We start from the raw sequence: 13,001 nt of genomic DNA, 5'->3' as shown, positions 1-13,001 counted from the left end.
CCTTGGTTTTTAGAAGTAAATTTCGAGTGCGGCAACTGCCTCCTGCCTCGCATTCCAGCTTCGAAGTACAACTACTGGAGCTGTCCGGTTCCCCCCGGACCCTCTGTGCGGTGGTGTATCGACCTCCGAAGCGCAACAAGGATTTTATCCGTGAATTTGCTGATCTTTTAGGATTTATCTTTTTAAATTATGATCGTGTTCTTATTTGTGGTGATTTTAACATTCATATATGCTGTGAGGAGGACCTATTGGCTAAGGACTTTCTTTCCCTATTGACTCTTTTAATATCACTCAGTGGGTGAGAAAATCAACCCACACTAAAGGGCATATGCTGGACTTGGTATTGTCGTATGGACTGGATATTTGCATCACAGACATTAATGATGCTGGGATTTCGGACCATTTCCCAGTTATGTTTGATGTTCAGTTATGCAATATTGAACTGAACTCTGAGGGTCCACTGAGCCTATCGCGTCTGATTAATTCTGAGGCTGTTGCCCTTTTCTCTGCGGCCTTTGCTAACTCTTTCTGTTATGATGACATCAGTAATGCACTTCTCTCGGTTGATGGCGTAGTCAACTCTTTTATTTCTACATGTTCTTCTATTTTGGACACTGTGGCTCCAGTAAAAACTAAAAGCCGTAAAACCTCTCGCCAACTTTGGCTAAATGAATCCACCCTCGCTCTTAGACGTGAATGTCGTCAAGCTGAGAGGAGATGGAAAAAAGATCAACTTCAGGTGTCCCTTGACATCCTGCATATGAGTCGGTCTAAATTTCAGAAGGCTGCCAAAATGGCAAAAACTTATTTTTTGTCAAACATTATTGCGACTAATAGTCACAATCCTCGAGTTCTGTTAAAAATCTTTAACTCAGTGGTTAATCCCTGCTCTGATGTTTCGATGGGTGCCTCCCCGGCCCTCTGCGAAAAATTTCTAAATTATTTTATAGATAAAATCTCAGTGTTAAGGGCCCCACATTCTCCGGTAGTAAATCAAGCCCCAGTTTTGGAATGTTCAATGGTTTTTCAACAGTTTGAACCTGTGTCATTCTCGACTTTAAAGGAAATAATTAATAACCTGAGAAGGTCAAATTCTCTGCATGACATTATTCCTTCTCGTATCATTAAGGATGCATTGAATACAATCGGGTCCTGTATCTTATTTTTAATGAACTCATCACTGTCATCTGGCTATGTTCCGACTGTCTTTAAACATGCAGTCGTGCAACCTGTTATCAAGAACCCCTGTCCTTGGTTTCTTTCTTTATTCCTTTCGCTGCCTCGATCACCTGCTTCGACACTCATCCACAAACATCCTTTATTTCGACACATACGCACCATGCGCTCAACGGCAGCACATTTACTTCAGTCAGACAGCGCACACAGTCGTTTAGGATACACACACTTAAGCCAAGCCTACTCATATTAGTAACTATGCATATACAAAGTCAGACTCAGGGAGCATCTCGCCACACATTTTTTCTCTCTCTCCTTCTCTTTATTTATGAACAAGTGACGTATTCTCTCCACCTGTCTAAGCGACGCACACAGCATACATCCCTAGTTATACACAAACATCTATGGGTACACTGAGGTTCATGGGCAAATGAACTGAATCATTTCTTCAACAGATTTGATTCAACCATGAGACAGTCTACAACATCGGCTGCAGACTCACCCACCCCCACTGCTGCTGTTCCACCTCTGACACCTCAGACACTTCACACCTCCTCTATTCACCCTGCTCACTCCTCCCCACCCCCAACAACAGCATCCAATACACACTCAACACAAGGCTCCAGCCTGTCTCTCTCAACCACCCAGGTTAGGAGGGAACTGAGGAGGATTAATGGCAAGAAGGCAGCGGGCCCAGATGGCATCAGCTCGAGGGTCGTCAGGTCCTGCGCGGACCAACTGTGTGGGGTGATGGAGCACCTCTTCAACCTGAGCCTGAGGTTGGGAAGAGTCCCACAGCTCTGGAAAACCTCCTGTGTTGTACCAGTGCCAAAGACTTCACGCCCCAAGGACCTCAACAGCTACAGGCCGGTGGCTCTGACATCCCACCTGATGAAGACCCTGGAGCGGTTGGTCCTGGCTCAGCTTCGGCGCCTAACAAGCTCATCACTGGACCCACTTCAGTTTGCCTACCAGCCTGGCATTGGAGCGGATGATGCCGTCATTCACCTCCTACATCGTTCCCTCGCTCACCTGGAGACCGCTGGAAGCACTGTGAGAATCATGTTCTTTGATTTCTCCAGTGCCTTCAACACTATTCTTCCCTCGGTTCTGAAGGACAAGCTGGAGAACTCTGGAGTGGACCATCACCTCACTACCTGGATTTTGGACTACCTCACCGACCGACCACAGTATGTGAGGACTCAGGGATGTGTGTCGGACAGGGTCGTCTGCAGTACGGGGGCCCCACAGGGAACGGTTCTGGCTCCGTTCCTCTTCACCATCTACACTGCAGACTTCTCCCACAATTCCACCCAGTGCTTCCTGCAGAAGTTCTCTGATGACTCTGCAATAGTCGGCCTCATCACTGATGGGGACGACAAGGAGTACAGAGGACTGACTCAAGACTTTGTGGACTGGTGCCAGCTGAACTACCTCCAGATCAACGCCAGTAAAACCAAGGAGCTGGTGGTAGACTTCCGCAGGCACAAGCATTCTCCACTGCAACCACTGAACATCCAGGGTATGGACATTGAGGCTGTGGACAGCTACAGGTACCTTGGTGTTCATCAGACTGGACTGGACTCATAACTCAGACGCCCTCTACAGGAAAGGGCAGAGCAGGCTGTACCTGCTGCGGAGACTCAGGTCGTTTGGGGTGGAGGGCCCACTCCTGAAGACCTTCTATGACTCTGTGGTGGCTTCTGCTATCTTTTATGGTGTGGTCTGCTGGGGCGGCAGCATCTCTGCTGGGGACAGGAAGAGACTGAACAGGGTGATCCGAAGGGCCAGCTCTGTTCTAGGATGCCCTCTGGACCCAGTGGAGGTGGTGAGTGACAGGAGAATGGCGGCTAAGCTGTCATCCCTGTTGGACAACGTCTCCCACCCCATGCAGCAGACTGTGACAGCACTGAGCAGCTCCTTCAGTGGGAGACTGCGGCACCCACGGTGTGGGACGGAGAGATTTCGCAGGTCTTTCCTCCCCACTGCTGTCAGACTCCACAACAAAGACTTTAACTGAACAAACACACACATCCACACATGTGCAATAACACTAAGTGCAATAATCTTTTCTGGCATCGTTGTATTTTTACTCAGTTGTATATAGCATTCGTATTCTATTTTTATCTTATTGTATATTTTTATTCTATTTTATTCTACTGTATATAGTATATTATTTTATTCTATTCTGTACAGCTGTGTACTGTATTTATTCTTATTGTATTCTAATTTTTGCGTCATAACTTTTGCACTGTCCACTTCCTGCTGTGACAAAACAAATTTCCCACGTGTGGGACTAATAAAGGTTATCTTTTCTTATCTTATCTTATCTTATTACATGGAATATAAATGGAGCTGGCTCCAGAGAAAAGAGGTTAAAAATATTTAACCAACTCAAAAAACTACAGGCAGATGTTGTCCTATTACAAGAGACCCACAGACCTCTTAGAGGTTCGAATGAACTTAAAACACCTGAGTTTCCCAATGTGTTCTCAGCTTGTTATAATTCTAGACAAAGGGGAGTAGCAATTTTAATACATAAAAATATTAATTTCATGGTACTCGATACAGTTATAGATCCAGAGGGCAGATTCTTAATTATTAAACTATCTATACTTGATAAAAAAGCTATGTATTGCAAGTGTATATGGTCCAAATGTTGATGATCCCTCATTCTTTCACGGTTTTTTCAGTGCACTCTCTGAACACTTAGATGGCACACTTGTTCTTGGAGGCGACCTCAACCTTGGACTAAATGAAGACATGGATAAGCTCAATACAGCGGGAACTCAGCGTAATTGGCAGTCCATAAATATAATCAAACAGTATATGAGCGACTTTGGTCTTTGCGATGCATGGCGCTCCCTTCACCCCACCAGTAAGGAATATACTTTTTTCTCACATGTTCATCACTCCTACTCTCGTCTGGATTATTTTTTGGTCAGCAGCTCACTGCTGAACGACATTTCAGACACTGAGATTCACCCTATAGCTGTCAGCGATCATGGTCCTGTATCTTTAACACTAATGCACAAGAATAATACTACGCCAAGAAAAAACTGGAGATTTAATATATCACTACTTAAAGATGAAGACTTTATTAAATATTTTTAAAAAAGAGTGGACTTCATATTTAGACTATAATGACACTCCCGAAACATCAGCTTCTGTTCTATGGGAAGCAGGGAAAGCTGTGATGAGAGGTAAAATAATTTCTTTCTCATCACATAAAAAGAAAAAAGAAAACAAAAATATTCAGGAATTAGAAAAAAACATCAAATCACTAGAAGAAGCCTACGCGTCCCACCAAGATCAGGAAACATTGAACAAAATACGCAAAACAAAACTAGAATTAAATGAGATAATTGATAAAAAAAACAAAATTCTTAGTACAAAGACTACGCTTACAAAATTATGAACATGGTAATAAATCCGGTCAATTTCTAGCAAACCAGCTAGAAATAAATAAAGAAAAAACAACTATATGTGCTGTTCAAGATTCATCTGGGAACACAATATATGATCCGATACAAATAAACAACATTTTCAGGGATTTCTATAAAACGTTGTATTCACCACAAATAAACCCATCTAAAAAAGAAATTGATCTGGACTGCGGTCTGGAGTGTGGGGCCTCCCTGCTGCTGCGGAGTCGGGGCGGTCTGCCTCCCCCCACCGCAGGGAAAAGGGTAACACCACCTGGGTCTGGGTGCAGTTCCCCCCTCCAGGGGCAAGGGTACCTAGACCCGGTTCGTAGAGTACGCTGGGGAGTGTGATCGTGTGTACAGCGTCTCTTTATGTCTGTCTCCACGTTGGTTGAGTGTGGAGTAAGTGCATATGAGAGCATGAGGGTGGGAATGGATGTTTGTATATGTGTGTGCCTGTATTTCTGTGTCTATATGTCAGGTTGGGTGTCAGGCGCCACCTCTCTGGGGACATCTTAGGCCCTCCAAGGTTTGGAGGCCTATCTCCCCCTACCACCACTTCCCCTGCCAGTGGCGGACTCCCTCAGACATTGGTGTGTTGGTGGTTCTTTGTGTCTGGGGATGGGCGTCCAGGTACACACCGGCTCACTCCTTGGGCGGCCGCTTATCGGGGCCTGGAGCCTGGGGCTTGCTCGGGGCCACTTCGGAGGTGGGTGCCACCGGCCTCTCGGCCTGGGGCTCGGTCACTTAGGCACGGCTGGCTGCCGGCGGAGCTCACGGGCGCGTCACTGCAACTCCCCCTGGCTTCTGCTCCGCGGCTGCTGAGTGAGCCCTCATCTGGGACTCTCCTCAGCTCTTTCTGGGACAGTGGCGCGGCTGCCCCTCTGTTGGTCTTCCTTGGTCTCTTGTGTTCTGGGGGCCTCTGGATGTCTGGAGTTTTTGATCTCCTCCATACCTGCTTCATGCCCTGGAGGACGGGGCTGTGGCCCCCCACACCCTCTAGCAGATCATTACATGAAGGAACCTTTTAAAAAACAAAAAACAAGCGCGTCCATGCTCACAGGTGTACACACGGGTGATCACACCTACAAACTACACCCTTTTTGGCTCCTACCTCAAAGCACACTGTGTTCTGTTGATCTTATGTGCTGCACAATAATGTTTAATATTTAGTATTTACTGTCATATACCCATATAGCATTGTGATGTTGTTTATTCTATTACTCTTGTTCTCTTCTGCTTGTTTTCTTTTTTCTTTCTCAGCAGGTGACCCAGGTGATTGATATATGCATTTTTTTTCTTCTTTTTTTTCCTGCTCATTCTGTTGGTTTTTGTCTTTTGCCCTTCTCCCCCGTCCCTCTTCTCAGCTGTTTCTCTTCCCTCTTTCTTTCTCCCCTTCTTTCCCCCAGTCAAGTCTGTCCCGTATTCAGTAAGTGAAAATAAAATAAACAATAAAAGGTGAATCAAATGGACCATCCCAAGGCTGGGATGGTCAGTTTGTAAAGTAAATCCGTTGGGCATCTTTCTTTGCCTTTAGACAACAATTCTGATGGCAAAAGAGCCAAACGGGACAGGCAAAAAAAAAAAAAAAAAAAAAAAAGAAAAAAGAAAAGAAAAAGAAATTGATCAGTTTTTAGACAACATAACTCTTCCAAAATTATTAGACACTCAAGCAATGGCACTGGATTCACCACTAAACACTAGGTGAACTCCAGGAAGCATTGATAAGTATGCCCAATAATAAGGCTCCAGGTCCAGATGGCTTTCCTGCAAGAATTCTACAAAGAATTCTGGTCGATTCTAGCACCAAGCCAAATGAATGCTATTCAAAACCAAATAAATTTGGGGGGGCAAGTTTCTTATAAATTGGAAATTCTACATTTGGAGCCAAGGGGAATTGGCTGTTTCAAAGTCATCATAGCATAGCTGAATTTGTAATGCTTGTCTTTTGGCTGAAAACGAAGAGTGAGTTTTTAAAATAACTTCATCAGAGAAGTCAGTGTAAGCACTAGGTTCTGGTCTACACTCATTTAAGAGCACATAAATGTCTGGATTCTGCACACTAACCTCAGTGTTTCTAAAATTGGTCCATATATAAAAAGTATCACTTACAGTACTTGATCATAAATACTGGATTTTGCCTGTTGTCATATCTCACTCCCTGTGTTATTTCAGCTGGGTGCTCAACTCCCCATTTTGGTTGAAGTATTTATTTAGTTTCCATTCTGTATTCAGATTTGTGAAAATATTTTCAAATTTGTCAAAAGATTGATTTATCCCAGATATGCTGGGATCAGTTACAAGTAAAGCAGAAATGGCAGTATGCTTTGCTTGTGAGTAAATTTCACTTGTTAGTTCGTCCAAGTATCCTACAATTGAGGACACCAAACTATTGGAAATCCCACTCCCCTGTAATTTGGCCACAATGGAGGCACACATTGCAAACATGACCACTGTTAAGGTGCTTTCGGAAACCTGCGTATGTCAAGAACTGAAACCTACAGCCTTGCTGAGAACAAAACAATTTTAATTTGGGCCTAGGATATTAACCATGTTCAACTCTTAAATGTGAAATCAACTGCTGATTGTTGGGATACAGTTTCTGATAAATTAAACAAGTCAGCATAGTTTTAACTTCTCACTCCCTGAGTGAGAGCGGTAGTGGCTGATTAAGCAGTCTGGCTCTCAAATCTTAAATCTGGGTGACTCTCTCATTTTGCCCATATTAATGTTACACAATACACTGTTGTCTGCAGGAATGTGTAAAAATTCTCCAACGTAGCATCATAAGACATATTGAACACAAAATGTGTTTTGAAAAGTTCATCAAATGCCCCAAGGGAGTGGTTTGCATTGTATTGGATGAGATGCTTAGCTATGGTGATATGGACACTGTCAGACTTCCTCTTCTGATGGTCAACAGCGCGGTGGTATGGTTGCCAACCCTGCTGATTACGGAGATGTTCCCCCAAACTGCAGCACGACTAGGCTTAAGATAAGGAAACTCAACATTAGACATGAGAATAACCTGCAGCCAGACTGTCCACCATTTGACCTTAGAACTGAAGAAGATTCTCGGATGAGAGGTGAAACGTCTTCAAGCAACTTAAAGAAGTCCAGACGCTTTTCTTTGCAAGCTCCTTTGACTATGTTATTATTTATATATGGCTACAAAGGTGACATAAATTATTTTAACCACCTTAATAATATGATTACCTCATGAAAGAGTACAAGTCTCCCAATTGCCTCGCATGCACTAATTGCACAAATTTTTTGAGACTTTTGTTCCCCTGGAGATGGTGGAAGTAGATGTACCAGCAACAGCAAGAAAGCCATTTCTTGGTCGTAGGCTGAGGACAATGAGTGACAGGATTAACTGAAAACTCTTGTTCATATTTATGACAAAAATCAGATTCATCTTTCAGCGATTCACTGAACAAACAAATAACATTGAAGGGAAAAAAACTGTCTCACAGGTGTTCTCATTTCCTAATATTAATCATATGATCGCAAAAATCATGAATGAAGCAGCTGTACCTAAAATTATGGCAAATGCTTCAAAACAAGAAAAAGAAACAACTTACTTGTTGAGTCATCAAGATCACTTCCTGGAGGACTTTCTGCCGACTGCACCAAGTGATGCATCTCTAGTGTTGAAGTGAGCTGCTTAGCTCGTCGTCCCATTTCTGAAGCAGTCTAGAGGATGTCTCGTCATCAAACAGGTAAATGAAATCTTGTTACACCTTTGGCAGAGAAGATATTAAACAACACAAATACTTTGAAATGTCAAGCTATTTCAAACATCTCATTTCAAACTCACTAGTCCTTTACTATACAGGAATCTTGGGAAGATAGAGAGGATTTCAGCACTTCTGCCTGTCTCATTAACAAGCTTTTGAAATGTCTTTCTCATCTTCTAGAAAATCAGGCAATTTCTGTAGTATGATTGAGCAAAGATATTACCTCTTGGCAAGCATCCCCATCAAGCTGCCTGTCAACATTAAGAGTCCTTTGGAAATTTGGGCCTCCTGGAAAAAGGTCTACAGAGCTATTCTGTGGCACTGCAGATCTTCGCCAAATTTTTCTTTGAACTGTTTTCAGATGCCAAGAAACGTATCCTGTGCTGCTTGCAGCATCATAGCATCCTTAAATTAAGAAAGGTTATTGTCACATTCAGTTCATAGAACTCAGAATTTTGAAATGCAAAAATGACACTTACATAGCCTTTCTTAAAATATGGATTCTTCAGGCAAGGGAAGAGCATCACAATACCAAGAGGATACTTCTCTCTGACTGCTTTTGTGGGGAGGTGTCTGAGAGGAGATATTAAATTAGTCATCAAAATGTATGCCACGGCCATGCAGAAAATTGGCACAAATAAAAAGAAACCCTGAAACACATATACCCACATATATACCCACTCACAATCATGTGAGCCACCAGGATGTTAACCATTTGTCCTCTTGTGGCATCAGTTAGCATTTCTGTTGTTTCATACTCTTGTAGTATGTCTTCACCAACAGACTGATTAAACCTGCCTTTCAAGCTCACGCTGACTTCTGACAGTCAGCACAACATTGCCTTGTCCAACAAGGCCCTGACTATTTCCACATCAGCTTCTGTCCCTGTTGCATCCCTGTATATGACTTCTGAATCAGAGGGCACGAAAAATCTCTCAATAACTGTAAGATAAAAATTCATGTGGTTTTGGCAGCACTTTGTATAGGTCACAGGTAAAGACTGTCCATTTTAAATGCATTAAGCCACCACTTAGTAACCATTAAATAGGTACATTTCTTCCCTTGCAGAACCTAAAGTCCAAATTTCAAAGTTAATGATTTGCTTTTTATACATATACAATACATGTTTCCTTAATTTACAAAACGGTTTGCTAAAGGCAAGGTTTAAAACAATACAAATCTGTTTCTAAAATTTTTCCCTATCAGAAGCTACAATAAAACTGAACACCTTTTTCGTGGAATTCGAGAAATTCAAACTGTCCTTCCAAGGCCTCCAGCTTGATATAGTTCTGTTGCTGGTTGTACTTCATCAGCATTTTTACCAAGACATACAAGAAAGTTTGATAAAGCAAATTATGATTTAAAGGGAAAACAGCTGAGATGCCCTGACTGCATTAAAAATGCGTGACAAGGTTAGCTAAACAGACCACATACAGAGGACTTTGTATTGTATCGTCCCTCCACAGAAGACAGAGGTGTTCGGTATTCAGTTTACCGGCTGTTTATTAGGAATGGTAACACAGGCTACTGTGGGCCATAGCCAACGCCAAAACAGAAAAAAGCGCTCCCTGAAGAATCAAAACAATCCCTCTCTCTCCTCTTAAAGTCACGCTCCTTTTTCCCACACACACACACACACACACACACACACACTCCATAACTCCCACCCCCATACACTCTCATCCAACAACAAGCATGTTCTCCTACAGACTCTCTGTCATAGATAGCTGATATGATTGACAAGCTTAATAGCCTCTAGACTATTACACCTTCAAGGACACTCGCTAAATCACATGTTGCAGGTGTGGAACAACTATGCCAATACTGTGTGGCAATTCTGGACACAATGACACTGAGAACGCAACAATGAAGTTAACTCATAATCCAATCCTTTACAATTTGTATTTTCGCCAAGCGCTAGCTAGTCATTCTGACACACTAGTGCTGGCACCAAACAAGACTTTGTAACGCACTTATTCTCCAGATATGTTCCCGTCCATGAATCGCTACCTTATTGTGGTGGAGGGGTTTGTGTGGCCCAGGGATCCCAGGGGCTATGTTGTCTGGGAGCTTTTGCCCCCTGATAGGGTCTCCCATGGCAAATTGGTCCTGGGTGACGGGCCAGACAAAGAGCCTTCAGAAGACCCCTATGAGTAAAAGACCAAGGGTACAGTTCACCCTGTCCAGGATAGGGTTATCGGGGTTCCGCCCTGGAGCCAGGCCTGGAGAGGGTGCCCGAGGGTGAGCGTCTGGATGGGGCCCGGCTGGGCACAGCCCGAAAAAAGTACATCGGCCCATGCTCCTGGAGGCCCACCACCCTCAGGAAGCGTCGTAAGGGTCAGGAGCAATGTGTGCTGAGCGGCGGTCAGGAGCAGAGGCCCTGGCGGACTGATCCCCAGCTATCAAGACTAGCAATTGGGACATGAAACATCACCTCTCTGTTGGGGAAGAAGCCTGAGTTAGTGAGTGAGGCTGTGTGTCAGCATCTACCGACTAGATATAGTTGGGCTCACCTCAACGCATGGCTTGGGCTCTGAAACCATTCTCCTGGAGAGGGGCTGGACTCTGTCTCAGTCTGGAATTGGCCATGAGGTCTGCCATGAGTTCCTGAAGGCTCTGTAGAGCTGTAGGGCTGTCTTGGTTGACACGTCTCTGCAATGTTGCATGGAGATCAGGGGTGGTACATCTGGAATGGCAGACCGGTGTGGTGGTTCCCATCTTTAAGAAGGGGGACCAGAGGGTGTTCCAACTATAGGGGATCACACTCCTCAGCATCCCTGGAAAAGTCTAGGAGAGTCCATCCGTTAGTCGAACCTTGGATACAGGAGGAACAACGTGGTTTTCGTCTTGGTCATGGAACACTGGTCCAGCTCTTTATGCTTTCAAGAATTCTTGAGGATGCATGGAAGTTTGCCCAACCAGTCTACATGTGTTTTGTGGACTTGGAGAATGCATTCGATCATGTCCTACCGGGTGTCCTGTAGGAAGTGTTGCGGGAGTACGGGATGTCTGGCCCATTGCTACAGGCCATTCGATCCTTGTACAACTGTTGCAAGAGCTTGGTCCACATAGCCGACAATAAGTTGGACTTGTTCCCAGTAAGTGATGGACTCTGCTAGGGCTGCCCTTTGTCACCGATTCTGTTCGTAATTTTTATGGACAGAATTTCTAGGCGTAGCCAAGTTATGGAAAGCTTTCACTTGGGTGGTCTCAGAATCTTATTTCTGCTTTTTGCAGATGATGTGGTTTTGTTGGCTTCATCAGGTGATGGCCTCCAGCTCACACTGGAACGGTTTGCAGCCGAGTGTGTAGCAGTGGGAATGAGAATCAGCACCTCCAAATCTGAGGCCATGGTCGTCAGCTGGAAAAGGGTGGAGTGCCTACTCCGGGTCAGGGATGAGTTTCTGCCCCAAGTGGAGGAGTTCAAGTATCTTAGGGACTTGTTCACAAGTGATGGGAGAAGGGAGCGGAGGACTGACAGATGGATTGGTGTTACGGCTGCAGTGATGTGGTTGCTGTATTGGTCCGTCGTGGTGAAGAGAGAGTTGAGTGTAAAAGCAAAGTTCTCGATTTACCGGTTGATCTATGTCCCTACCCTTCTTTTGGGTAGTGACCAAAAGAATGAGATCAGGGATACAGGCGGCAGAAATGGGCTTCCTCTGAAGGGTGGTTGGCCTCTCCCTTAGGGATAGGGTGAGGAGTTTAGCCATCCGGGAGGGACTCAGAGTAGAGCCTCTGCTCCTCCACATCGAAAGGAGTCAGTTGAGGTGGTTCAGGCATCTGATAAGGATGCCTTCTGGGCAGGTGTTCTGGGAATGTCCCACTAGGAGGAGTCCCCATTGCAGACCCAGGACACGCTGGAGAGATTATATCTCTCCGTTGGCCTGGGAACACCTTGGTGTTCCCCCGGACAAGCTGGAGGAGCTGGCTGGGGAGAGGGAGGTATGGGCTTCTCTGCTTAGGCTGCTACCCCTAGTGATGTGTCGGTCGCGAACGAAACGGCTCTTAGAGCCGACTCTTTGAAGTGAACGACACGAGCCGGCTCCTTATTGGGAGAATGTGCATCTTCTTTTTGTTTTCATATTTTTTCATATGTATATTTAATTGTGTTGTGGTTTGCAGTGTTTTGTGTTTTTTCACTTTAAATTTGTGTAAAAGGAAAACGCTGAAATTTTAAATAGTTAAAAGTTGAAATGTAAACAGTTGGTTTTTGTATTATATGATTTATTTATTACATTTTATGTGGAGTGAATAAATAAAAGTATATTTACGGTGGCCCCTAGAGACAAAGCATGTACGAACTCCAAAACACGTACAAACTCCGAAGCACATACAAACCCCGAAGCACGTGCAAACTCCATAGCACGTACAAACTCCATAGCACGTACAAACTCTGAAGCACGTACAAACTCTGAAGCACGTACAAACTCCGAAGCACGTACAAACCCCGAAGCATGTACAAACCCCAAAGCACGTAAAAACTCTGAAGCACAGCACATGGAGTGATTAATTACCGCTCCATGATAGACATCTTACGGCCCTCCCAGTATACTTTCAGACTGTGTTGTCATCGATGGATTCGCTATGCTGGCCAGCAAGCCCACTCGGTCCTACCAGTTGAGTGCCCACCTGTATGGAGCTGGAAGCGGGTCTCTGGAGG

At 44.4% G+C, this 13,001-nt stretch overlaps 1 long non-coding RNA gene across 1 annotated transcript; it reads right to left on the bottom strand.

The window, feature by feature from the left end:
* Nucleotides 1-8,190: 8,190 nt before the first annotated feature.
* Nucleotides 8,191-9,305, bottom strand: LOC113032635 (uncharacterized). Its single transcript, XR_003273912.1, has 3 exons — nt 8,821-9,305; nt 8,565-8,746; nt 8,191-8,344 (listed from the first exon to the last, which is right to left on the bottom strand). It is a non-coding gene; the product is annotated as an uncharacterized LOC113032635 (long non-coding RNA).
* Between the last annotated feature and the right edge of the window lie 3,696 nt (nt 9,306-13,001).

Source organism: Astatotilapia calliptera, chromosome 11, assembly GCF_900246225.1.
Source record: "Astatotilapia calliptera chromosome 11, fAstCal1.2, whole genome shotgun sequence".
Lineage (NCBI taxonomy): Eukaryota > Metazoa > Chordata > Actinopteri > Cichliformes > Cichlidae > Astatotilapia > Astatotilapia calliptera.
This window is presented reverse-complemented; position numbering and strand designations above follow the sequence as displayed.